At 41.6% G+C, this 12,258-nt stretch overlaps 1 protein-coding gene across 2 annotated transcripts in view; it reads right to left on the bottom strand.

Moving 5' to 3' along the window:
• Positions 1–12,258, bottom strand: part of PM20D2 (peptidase M20 domain containing 2) — a 190,484-nt gene that overhangs the window by 36,861 nt on the left and 141,365 nt on the right. The window lies entirely within an intron of this gene.

The following is a 12,258-nucleotide window of genomic DNA, read 5'->3' as shown; positions in this document are numbered from 1 at the left end:
TGTCCCTTTAAAGTAATCATTTGCTCTGGAATAACACAAAGCAAACCACAACCTTTTTTAATTTTATGTCACAGATAGCAAGGTAGGAAACATACAATAAAGACCCTTATCAAAACAGAAAATTAAGTTACATTTGACCATTATTAAAGAAAAATCCTCTAAGGAATGACTTACGGGATAAAATGTATTAGATTAAAAATATGTCAACCTGAAACATTTGGTTTGTTGTATCTAAAAGAGTGCATTTTATAATATAGTCTATATTTTTATTTATTTTGTAAAATAGGTATACCTGTACTGAGAAAAAGCAACATTTATGTTGCTTGATTAATTCCTTTCATGATAGTGAGTGTCCAGTACTACAGGAGAATGCAAAACACCCCACATAACAGAGCTGTAAGCCCTCCCACTTTCCCAAGATTCCTTAGTCATATATATGGCCAAGAGAAAGGAGAAAATAATAAAATAGAGGAAAAGAAAAGTAAGTGCAAACTGGTACTGCCGCCAACTGTTATGGAAAAACAAGGAGGGGTCTCATTGACTCTCACCATCATGAAATAAATAAATTTTTCAAAATGAGCATAGATTTTGTTTTCTTTTATAAGATGGTGAGAGTCCACAAGCCATCACATGTGGGATCCTATACCCAAGCTATACAAATCCATGAGACCACCATAACATAGTGCTGGAAAAACAGTTAAGGCAGGTAGGATGTACTTCAGCTTGTAGAGATTTCCTACCAAAAGAAGCCTCAGAAGAAGCAATCGTGTCAAAATGGTTGAATTTGGTAAAAGTATGAAGAGATGACAAAGTAGCTACCTTCTAAATATGTTCAATGGAAGATTCTGGTAGAATGAGCAGTAATTTGTTTTGGGGGAGACTTTGTAAATCAAAGCTTTCAGCCCAGCTGTCAAGGTGATTTCAATAGCTTCCTGTCCCTTGCAGGAACCTAAGAAACGGATAAACAAGGACAAAGAATTTCTGAATTCTTTAGTGGTTTGAATATAGAGTTTTAAGCCCCTGACTATATTCAAATTATGCAGAAATCATTGTTGGAGCTGGACAGAGAGATGAAACCACAAATTCCTGATAGATTTATTCAGAAGAAACAACCTTAGGAAGGAAAGAGTAGTTTGTTCTTAAAGCTGTTTTATCTTGAAGAAAAGTTAGGTTAGGAGGATCACAGGAAAGAATAGAAAGTTCAGACACTCTTATAGCTGAGAAAAATGGCCAAGAGAAAGAGAACCTTCCAAGACATCAGTTGAATGACCCTGCATAGATTCAAATGGCTGAGCCTTAAGAACCCTCAAAAACAAATTAACGTTCCATGAAGTAGAAAACAGAATTTATGCTTACCTGATAAATTACTTTCTCCAACGGTGTGTCCGGTCCACGGCGTCATCCTTACTTGTGGGAATATCTCTTCCCCAACAGGAAATGGCAAAGAGTCCCAGCAAAGCTGGCCATATAGTCCCTCCTAGGCTCCGCCCACCCCAGTCATTCGACCGACGGACAGGAGGAAAAAATAGGAGAAACTATAGGGTGCCGTGGTGACTGTAGTTAGAGAAAATAATTCATCAAACCTGATTAAAAAACAGGGCGGGCCGTGGACCGGACACACCGTTGGAGAAAGTAATTTATCAGGTAAGCATAAATTCTGTTTTCTCCAACATTGGTGTGTCCGGTCCACGGCGTCATCCTTACTTGTGGGAACCAATACCAAAGCTTTAGGACACGGATGAAGGGAGGGAGCTAATCAGGTTACATAAACAGAAGGCACCACGGCTTGCAAAACCTTTCTCCCAAAAATAGCCTCCGAAGAAGCAAAAGTATCAAATTTGTAAAATTTGGCAAAAGTGTGCAGTGAAGACCAAGTCGCTGCCTTACATATCTGATCAACAGAAGCCTCGTTCTTAAAGGCCCATGTGGAAGCCACAGCCCTAGTAGAGTGAGCTGTGATTCTTTCAGGAGGCTGCCGTCCGGCAGTCTCGTAAGCCAATCGGATGATGCTTTTAAGCCAAAAGGAAAGAGAGGTAGAAGTCGCTTTTTGACCTTTCCTTTTACCAGAATAGACGACAAACAGAGAAGATGTTTGTCTGAACTCTTTTGTAGCTTCTAAATAGAATTTTAGAGCATGGACTACATCTAAATTGTGTAGCAAACGTTCCTTCTTTGAAACTGGATTCAGACACAAAGAAGGTACAACTATCTCCTGGTTAATATTTTTGTTGGAAACAACCTTTGGAAGAAAACCAGGCTTAGTACGCAAAACAACCTTATCTGAATGGAACACCAGATAGGGCGGAGTACACTGCAGAGCAGATAACTCAGAAACTCTTCTAGCAGAAGAAAGAGCAACCAAAAACAAAACTTTCCAAGATAACAACTTAATATCTATGGAATGTAAAGGTTCAAACGGAACCCCTTGGAGAACTGAAAGAACTAGATTTAAACTCCAGGGAGGAGTCAAAGGTCTGTAAACAGGCTTGATCCTAACCAGAGCCTGAACAAATGCTTGAACATCTGGCACAGCTGCCAGTCGTTTGTGTAGTAAGACAGATAAAGCAGAAATCTGTCCCTTTAGAGAACTCGCTGATAATCCTTTATCCAAACCTTCTTGTAGAAAGGAAAGGATCTTAGGAATTGTGATTTTATTCCATGGGAATCCCTTGGATTCACACCAGCAGATATATCTTTTCCATATTTTATGGTAAATTTTTCTAGTTACCGGTTTTCTGGCTTGAACCAGAGTATCTATCACAGAATCTGAAAACCCACGCTTTGATAGAATCAAGCGTTCAATCTCCAAGCCGTCAGCTGGAGAGAGACCAGATTTGGATGTTCGAATGGACCCTGTACAAGAAGGTCCTGTCTCAAATGTAGCTTCCATGGTGGAACCGATGACATATTCACCAGGTCTGCATACCAAGTCCTGCGTGGCCACGCAGGAGCTATCAAGATCACAGAGGCCCTCTCCTGCTTGATCCTGGCTACCAGCCTGGGGATGAGAGGAAACGGTGGAAACACATAAGCTAGGTTGAAAGTCCAAGGCGCTACTAGTGCATCCACTAGAGTCGCCTTGGGATCCCTGGATCTGGACCCGTAGCAAGGAACCTTGAAGTTCTGACGAGACGCCATCAGATCCATATCTGGAATGCCCCATAATTGAGTCAATTGGGCAAAGATCTCCGGGTGGAGTTCCCACTCCCCCGGATTGAAAGTCTGACGACTCAGATAATCCGCCTCCCAGTTTTCCACACCTGGGATGTGGATCGCAGATAGGTGGCAGGAGTGATCCTCCGCCCATTTTATTATTTTGGTCACTTCTTTCATCGCCAGGGAACTTCTTGTTCCCCCCTGATGATTGATATAAGCAACAGTCGTCATGTTGTCTGATTGGAATCTTATGAATCTGGCCTTTGCTAGTTGAGGCCAAGCCCTGAGAGCATTGAATATCGCTCTTAGTTCCAGAATGTTTATCGGGAGAAGAGACTCTTCCCGAGACCAAAGTCCCTGAGCTTTTTAGGGATTCCCAGACCGCGCCCCAGCCCACTAGACTGGCGTCGGTCGTGACGATGACCCACTCTGGTCTGCGGAAGCTCATTCCCTGGGACAGGTGGTCCAGGGTTAGCCACCAACGGAGTGAGTCTCTGGTCTTCTGATCTACTTGAATCACTGGAGACAAGTCTGTATAGTCCCCATTCCACTGTTTCAGCATGCACAGTTGTAATGGTCTTAGATGACTTTGCGCAAAAGGAACTATGTCCATTGCTGCAACCATCAACCCTACTACTTCCATGCACTGAGCTACGGAAGGACGAGGAATAGAATGAAGAACTTGACAAGCGTTTAGAAGTTTTGACTTTCTGACTTCTGTCAGGAAAATCCTCATTTCTAAAGAATCTATTATTGTTCCCAAGAAGGGAACTCTTGTCGACAGAGACAGGGAACTTTTTTCTATGTTCACCTTCCATCCGTGAGATCTGAGAAAGGCCAGAACGATGTCTGTGTGAGCCTTTGCCTTTGAAAGAGACGACGCTTGTATTAGAATGTCGTCCAAGTACGGTACTACTGCAATGCCCCTTGGTCTTAGAACCGCTAGAAGGGACCCGAGTACCTTTGTGAAAATCCTTGGAGCAGTGGCTAACCCGAATGGGAGGGCCACAAACTGGTAATGTTTGTCCAGAAAGGCGAACCTTAGGAACTGATGATGTTCTTTGTGGATAGGTATATGAAGATACGCATCCTTTAGATCCACGGTAGTCATAAATTGACCTTCCTGGATTGTAGGTAGAATCGTTCGAATGGTTTCCATTTTGAACGATGGTACTCTGAGAAATTTGTTTAGGATCTTTAAATCCAGAATTGGTCTGAAAGTTCCCTCTTTTTTGGGAACTACAAACAGATTTGAGTAAAATCCCATTCCTTGTTCCGCCGATGGAACTGGGTGTATCACTCCCATCTTTAACAGGTCTTCTACACAATGTAAGAATGCCTGTCTCTTTATTTGGTTTGAGGATAAGTGAGACATGTGGAACCTTCCCCTTGGGGGTAGTTCCTTGAATTCCAGAAGATAACCCTGAGAAACTATTTCTAGTGTCCAGGGATCCTGAACATCTCTTGCCCAAGCCTGAGCAAAGAGAGAGAGTCTGCCCCCTACTAGATCCGGTCCCGGATCGGGGGCTACTCCTTCATGCTGTTTTGTTAGCAGCAGCAGGCTTCTTGGCCTGCTTACCCTTGTTCCAGCCTTGCATCGGTTTCCAGGCTGGTTTGGTTTGTGAAGCATTACCCTCTTGCTTAGAGGATGCAGAATTAGAGGCCGGTCCGTTCCTGAAATTACGAAAGGAACGAAAATTAGACTTATTCTTGGCTTTGAAAGGCCTATCTTGTGGGAGGGCGTGGCCCTTTCCCCCAGTGATGTCTGAGATAATCTCTTTCAATTCTGGCCCAAAGAGAGTTTTACCCTTGAAGGGGATATTAAGCAATTTTGTCTTGGATGATACATCCGCTGACCAAGACTTTAGCCAAAGCGCTCTGCGCGCCACAATTGCAAACCCTGAATTTTTCGCCGCTAATCTAGCTAATTGCAAAGCGGCATCTAAAATAAAAGAATTAGCCAACTTAAGTGCGTGAACTCTGTCCATAACCTCCTCATATGGAGTCTCTCTACTGAGCGACTTTTCTAGTTCCTCGAACCAGAACCACGCTGCTGTAGTGACAGGAACAATGCACGAAATGGGTTGCAGAAGGTAACCTTGCTGTACAAAAATCTTTTTAAGCAAACCCTCCAATTTTTTATCCATAGGATCTTTGAAAGCACAATTATCCTCGATAGGAATAGTAGTGCGCTTGTTTAGAGTAGACACTGCCCCCTCGACCTTAAGGACTGTCTGCCATAAGTCCTTTCTGGGGTCGACCATAGGAAATAATTTCTTAAATATAGGAGGGGGGACAAAAGGTATGCCGGGCTTCTCCCACTCCTTATTTACTATGTCCGCCACCCGCTTGGGTATAGGAAAAGCGTTGGGGTGCACCGGAACCTCTAGGAACTTGTCCATCTTGCATAATTTTTCTGGAATGACCAGGTTGTCACAATCATCCAGAGTAGATAACACCTCCTTAAGCAGTGCGCGGAGATGCTCTAATTTAAATTTAAATGTCCCAATATCAGGTTCAGCCTGTTGAGAAATTTTTCCTGAATCTGAAATTTCCCCATCTGACAAAACCTCCCTCATGGCCCCTTCAGATTGGTGTGAGGGTATGACAGAGCAATTATCATCAGCGCCCTCCTGCTCTTCAGTGTTTAAAACAGAGCAATCACGCTTTCTCTGATATGCAGGCATTTTGGATAAAATATTTGCTATGGAGTTATCCATTACAGCCGTCAATTGTTGCATAGTAATAAGCATTGGCGCGCTAGAAGTACTAGGGGCCTCCTGCGTGGGCAAAACTGGTATAGACACAGAAGGAGATGATGTAGAACTATGTCTACTCCCTTCATCTGATGAATCATCTTGGGCAACTTTACTATCTGTGGCAGTACTGTCATTACTTTGTTTGGACGCTATGGCACAATTATCACACAATTTTGAAGGGGGAGACACATTGACTTTCATACATATAGAACATAGCTTATCTGAAGGTACAGACATGTTAAACAGGCTTAAACTTGTCAATAAAGCACAAAAAACGTTTTAAAACAAAACCGTTACTGTCTCTTTAAATTTTAAACAGAGCACACTTTATTACTGAATATGTGAAAAAGTATGAAGGAATTGTTCAAAATTTACCAAATTTTCACCACAGTGTCTTAAAGCATTCAAAGTATTGCACACCAATTTTCAGAGCTTTAACCCTTAAAATAACGAAACCGGAGCCGGTTACAGTTTTAACCCCTCTACAGTCCCAGCTACAGCCTTTGCTGCGACTTTACCAAACCCAGGGGGGAATACGATACCAAATGAAGCCTTCTAGGAACTTTTCCAACTACTTTCAGATCCTCACACATGCATCTGCATGTCTTGCTCTCAAAAGTAACTGCGCAGTAATGGCGCGAAAATGAGGCTCAGCCTACAACTGGGAAGGCCCTTCCTGACTGGAAAGGTGTCTAACACAGTGCCTGACGTTAAAAAAACGTTCCCCAAGTTTATAAGTGTGAATAACAAGCATAAGCATGTATAAAATGCCCAAATAAAGCAATCGATTTTGCCCATAAAAGTGTCTACCAGTTTTATAGCCCATATTAAGCCCTTTATTCTGTTTGAGATTAAGAAAATGGCTTACCGGTCCCCATGAGGGGAAATGACAGCCTTCCAGCATTACACAGTCTTGTTAGAAATATGGCTAGTCATACCTTAAGCAGAAAAAGTCTGCTAACTGTTTCCCCCAACATACCAGCACTATTTCAAAATAACAAACTCTTGATAGTAGAATAAAAAACTACAACTAAACACCACATACTCTTAACCATCTCCGTGGAGATGTTGCCTGTGCAACGGCAAAGAGAATGACTGGGGTGGGCGGAGCCTAGGAGGGACTATATGGCCAGCTTTGCTGGGACTCTTTGCCATTTCCTGTTGGGGAAGAGATATTCCCACAAGTAAGGATGACGTCGTGGACCAGACACACCAATGTTGGAGAAATAGGCTTGATAACCGATCTTTTAATGACCAAAGCTTTAACAAAGGCTTGAATGTCAGGAAGTCAAAAAATTAGGGATGCACCGAAATTTCGGCCGCAGAAAGTATCGGCTGAAAATGGCATTTTTGGCTATTTCGGTTTTCGTTTTTTTTGCCTGTTATTTTCGGTAAAATTATTGTGTAGCATGTTTCAAATTTGATGCTAGCCTAGAGCTGCTGTTTAAGTTTATTACTTGATTTACTTGTTTTCTAAGACTATACTTTATTTGGATAATTGGTAAAAAAAAAAACATAATTTATGCTTACCTGATAAATTTATTTCTCTTGTAGTGTATCCAGTCCACGGATCATCCATTACTTATGGAATATATTCTCCTTCCCAACAGGAAGCTGCAAGAGTCCACCCACAGCAAAGCTGCTATATAGCTCCTCCCCTAACTGCCATATTCAGTCATTCGACCGAAAACATGCAGAGAAAGGAAAAACCATAGGGTGCAGTGGTGACTGTAGTTCAAATGAAAAAATTACCTGCCTTAAAGTGACAGGGCGGGCCGTGGACTGGATACACTACAAGAGAAATAAATTTATCAGGTAAGCATAAATTATGTTTTCTCTTGTTAAGTGTATCCAGTCCACGGATCATCCATTACTTATGGAATACCAATACCAAAGCTAAAGTACACGGATGATGGGAGGGACAAGGCAGGTACTTAAACGGAAGTTACCACTGCCTGTAAAAAACCCTTTCTCCCAAAAATAGCCTCCGAAGAAGCAAGGTATCAAATTTGTTAAATTTGAAAAGTATGAAGCGCAGACCAAGACTCCGTCTTGTAAATCTGTTCAACAGAAGCCACATTTAAAAAAGGCCCAAGTGAAAACCACAGCTCTAGTAGAATGAGCTGTAATCCCTTCAGGAGGCTGCTGTCCAGCAGTCTCATAAGCTAAATGAATTATGCTTTTTAACCAAAAAGACAGAGAGGCTGCTGAAGTCTTTTGACCTCTCCTCTGTCCAGAATAGACAACAAACAAGGTGAACGTTTGATGAAAACTGTAGTAGCTTGTAAGTAAAACTTTAAAGCACAAACCACGTCCAATATTGTGTAATAGACGTTCCTTCTTTGAGGAAGGATTAGGATACAAGCATGGAACAACTATCTCTTGAGTGATGTACTTGTTAGATACCACCTTAGGAAAAAACCCAGGTTGGTACGCAGGACTACCTTATCCGTACGAAGGACCAGATAAGGAGAATCACATTGTAACACAGATAACTTGGAGACTCTACGAGTCGAGGAATTAGCTACCCAAAAGGAACTTTCCAAGATAAAGATTGATATCTATGGAACAAAAAAGGTTCAAACGGAACTTCTTGAAGAACCTTAAGAATCAGGTTTAAGCTCCATGGCGGAGCAACAGTTTTAAACACAGGCTTGGATCTAACCAAAGCCTGACCAAATGCCTGAACGTCTAGAATACCTGCCAGACGCTTGTGCAAAAAAAATAGACAGAGTAAAAATCTGTCCCCTTTTAAGGAATTAGCTGACAACCCTTTTCTCAAAAACATCTTGGAGAAAAGATAATATCCTGGGAATCCAGACTTTACTCCATGAGTAACCCTTGGATTCATAACAATCAGATATTTACACCATATCTATGTTCAATTTTCCTAGAGACAGGCTTTCATGTCTGTATTAAGGTATCAATGACTGACTCGGAGAAGCCATGCTTTGATAACATCAAGCGTTCAGTCTCCAGGCAGTCCATCTCAGATTGATTCTATTTAGATGGTTGAAAGGACCCTGAGGTAGAGGGACATGTCTCTGAAGCAGAGACCGTGATGGAAAGGATGACATGTCCACCAGATCTGCATACCAGGTCCTGCGTGGCTACGCAGGCGCTGTCAAAAACACCAAAGCCCTCTCCTGCTTGGTCTTGACCTCCGGAGGAAATCCCACTCCCCCGGAAGAAAAGTCTGACGACTTAGAAAATCCACCTCCCAGTTCTCAACACCTGGGATATGGATAGCTGATAGACAAGAGTGAGTCTCTGTCCAGTGAATTATTGTAAGACTTCTAACGTCGCTAGGGAACTTCTGTTCCCCCTTGATGGCTGATGTAAGCCACAGTCGTGTATATTGTCCGACTGAGTATGATGTACCTCAGAGTTGCTAACTGAGGCCAAGTCTGAAGAGCATGGAATATCACTCCCAGTTCCAGAATATTTATTAGAAGGAGGGTCTCCTCCTAAGTCCACTATCCCTGAGCCTTCAGGGAGTTCCAGACTGCATCCCAACCTAAAAGGCTGGCATCTATTGTAACAATTGTCCCATCTGACCTGCGGAAGGTCATACCCTTGGACAGATGGACCCGACATAGTCACCAGAGAAGAGAATCTCTGGTCTCTTGGTCCAGGTTTAACAGGGGGACAAATCTGTGTAATCCCCGTTCCTCTGACTGAGCATGCATAGTTGCAGCGGTCTGAAATGTAGACGTGCAAACGGTACTATGTCCCTTGCCGCTACCATGTACTGAGCCACCGAAGGGCGCGGATGGGATGAAAAAAAAAAAAAAAAAAACACGGCAGAAATTTAGAAACTTTGACAACCTGGACTCCGTCAGGTAAATTTTCATTTCTACAGAATCTATCAGAGTCCCTAGGAGGGAAACCCTTGAGATTGGGGATAGAGAACTCTTTCCTTGTTCACTTTCCACCCATGTGATCTCAGAAATGCCAGTACTACGTCCATATGAGACTGGGCAATTTGGATGTTTGACGCCTGTATCAGGATTGTGAGGTAGTATCATACATGGTTCTTAAAGCGTCTGTATGCTCTGTATCTACCCCCAGAGCTAACTGCTTTCCTTTAATTTCAGGTAGTCTGACTAATACTGCTGCCAGAATATTATTCACCACCTTTGCCATGTCTTGTAAAATAAACGCTATGGGCGCCCTTGATGTACTTGGCGCCATTTGAGCGTGAGTCCCTGAAGCGGGAGTCGAAGGGTCTGACACGTGGGGAGAGTTAGTCGGCATAACTTTCCCCTCGACAGAATCCCCTGGTAAAGAAACGCTATGGGTGCCCTTGATGTACTTGGCGCCATTTGAGCGTGAGTCCCTAAAGCGGGAGTCAAAAGGTCTGACACGTGGGGAGAGTTAGTCGGCATAACTACCCCCACGACAGAATCCTCTGGTGATAATGTTTTTAAAGACAAAAAATGATCTTTATTGTTTAACATGAAATCAGTACATCTGGTACACATTCTAAGATGGGGTTCCACCATGGCTTTAAAACATAATGAACACAGAGCTTCCTCTATGTCAGACATGTTAGAACAGACTAATAATGAGACTAGTAAGCTTGGAAAACACTTTAAATCAAGTTAACAAGCAAATATATAAAACATTACTGTGCCTTTAAGAGAAACAAATTTTGCCAAAATTTGAAATAACAGTGAAAAAAGGCAGTTAAACTAACAAAATTTTTACAGTGTATGTAACAAGTTAGCAGAGCATTGCACCCACTTGCAAATGGATGATTAACCCCTTAATACAAAAAACAGATTAACAAAACGAAAAATATGTTTTAAACAGTCATAACAGCTCCTACTTTTGAAGCCCTTTTGAGCCCTTCAGAGATGTCCTATAGCATGCAGGGAACTGCTGAGGGAAGCTGAATGTCACTGTTTGTAATTTTAACTGCACCAACTGTAACTTTTATACTATAACAGTGGAAAGCCTCAGGAAACTGTTTCTATGCAAAATTTAAGCCAGCCATGTGGAAAAAACTTAGGCCCCAATAAGTTTTATCACCAAACATATGTTAAAAAACGATTAAACATGCCAGCAAACGTTTTAAAACACATTTTTACAAGAGTATGTATCTCTATTAATAAGCCTGATACCAGTCGCTATCGCTGCATTTAAGGCTTTACTTACATTACTTCGGTATCAGCAGTATTTTCTTAGTCAATTCCATTCCTAGAAAAATATTTTACTGCACATACCTTATCTGCAGGAAAACCTGCACGCCATTCCCCCTCTGAAGTACCTCACTCCTCAGAATGTGTGAGAACAGCAAATGGATCTTAGTTACGTCTGCTAAGATCATAGAAAAACGCAGGCAGATTCTTCTTCCAAATACTGCCTGAGATAAACAGCACACTCCGGTGCCATTTAAAAATAACAAACTTTTGATTGAAGAATAAACTAAGTAGAAAGCACCACAGACTCTCACGACCTCCTATCTATGTTGAGGCTTGCAAGAGAATGACTGAATATGGCAGTTAGGGGAGGAGCTATATAGCAGCTTTGCTGTGGGTGGACTCTTGCAGCTTCCTGTTGGGAAGGAGAATATATTCCATAAGTAATGGATGATCCGTGGACTGGATACACTTAACAAGAGAAAACCTGTTAAATATGATTCTGTTACATAGAACTAAATGAAGAATAATACAGTATATTGATATTTATAATTGTTTTAAGTAGGGATGCACCAAAATATTGGTCGCAGAAACATTTTGGCCGAAAATGGCATTATTTTTTGCCTGTTTTTTTTTTTCTTAGTAAAATTATTGTGTAGCATATTATTGTTTTAAGATATTTTTGTCCAATTTTAGTGTGTTACTTTCAATAAAAGTGTGGGTTTTTTATTGGCTCTAATTATGCAAAAAAAAAAAAAAAAAATTAATTTGAAAAAATACATTTTCGGTATCAGTTTTGGTTTTCGGCCAAGTGCATTACGGATTTTCGGATTCGGTTTCGGTCCAGAATTTCCATTTCGGTGCATCACTACAAAAAATCTTCTTGTGATACAAGACTGAAAGGGCAGAAATCTGGCTTTTAAGGGAACTGGCTGATAAACATTTATCCAGAACACCCTGAAAAAAATGAAATAATCTGAGGAATTCTAAGAGTTCCAATGGTAATTCTTAGACTCACACCAGGAAAGAATAAAGGGAACATGTTTTTGAACTTGCACAGGGGCACAAAGGGAATGCCTTGTTTGTTATATTCCTTGCTAATGAGCTCAAATACTGCATTAGGAACCAGTAAGGTAGATGGCTTCTTTGAGGCTGCCTTAACTCATTCACTACCGTGACTTTCAGAGAAGAACTTGCCC

The sequence above is a fragment of the Bombina bombina genome, chromosome 4 (genome assembly GCF_027579735.1).
Source record: "Bombina bombina isolate aBomBom1 chromosome 4, aBomBom1.pri, whole genome shotgun sequence".
Classification (NCBI taxonomy): Eukaryota; Metazoa; Chordata; class Amphibia; order Anura; family Bombinatoridae; genus Bombina; species Bombina bombina.
The sequence above is the reverse complement of the archived record's forward strand: the minus strand, read 5'-3'. Positions and strand labels throughout refer to the sequence as shown.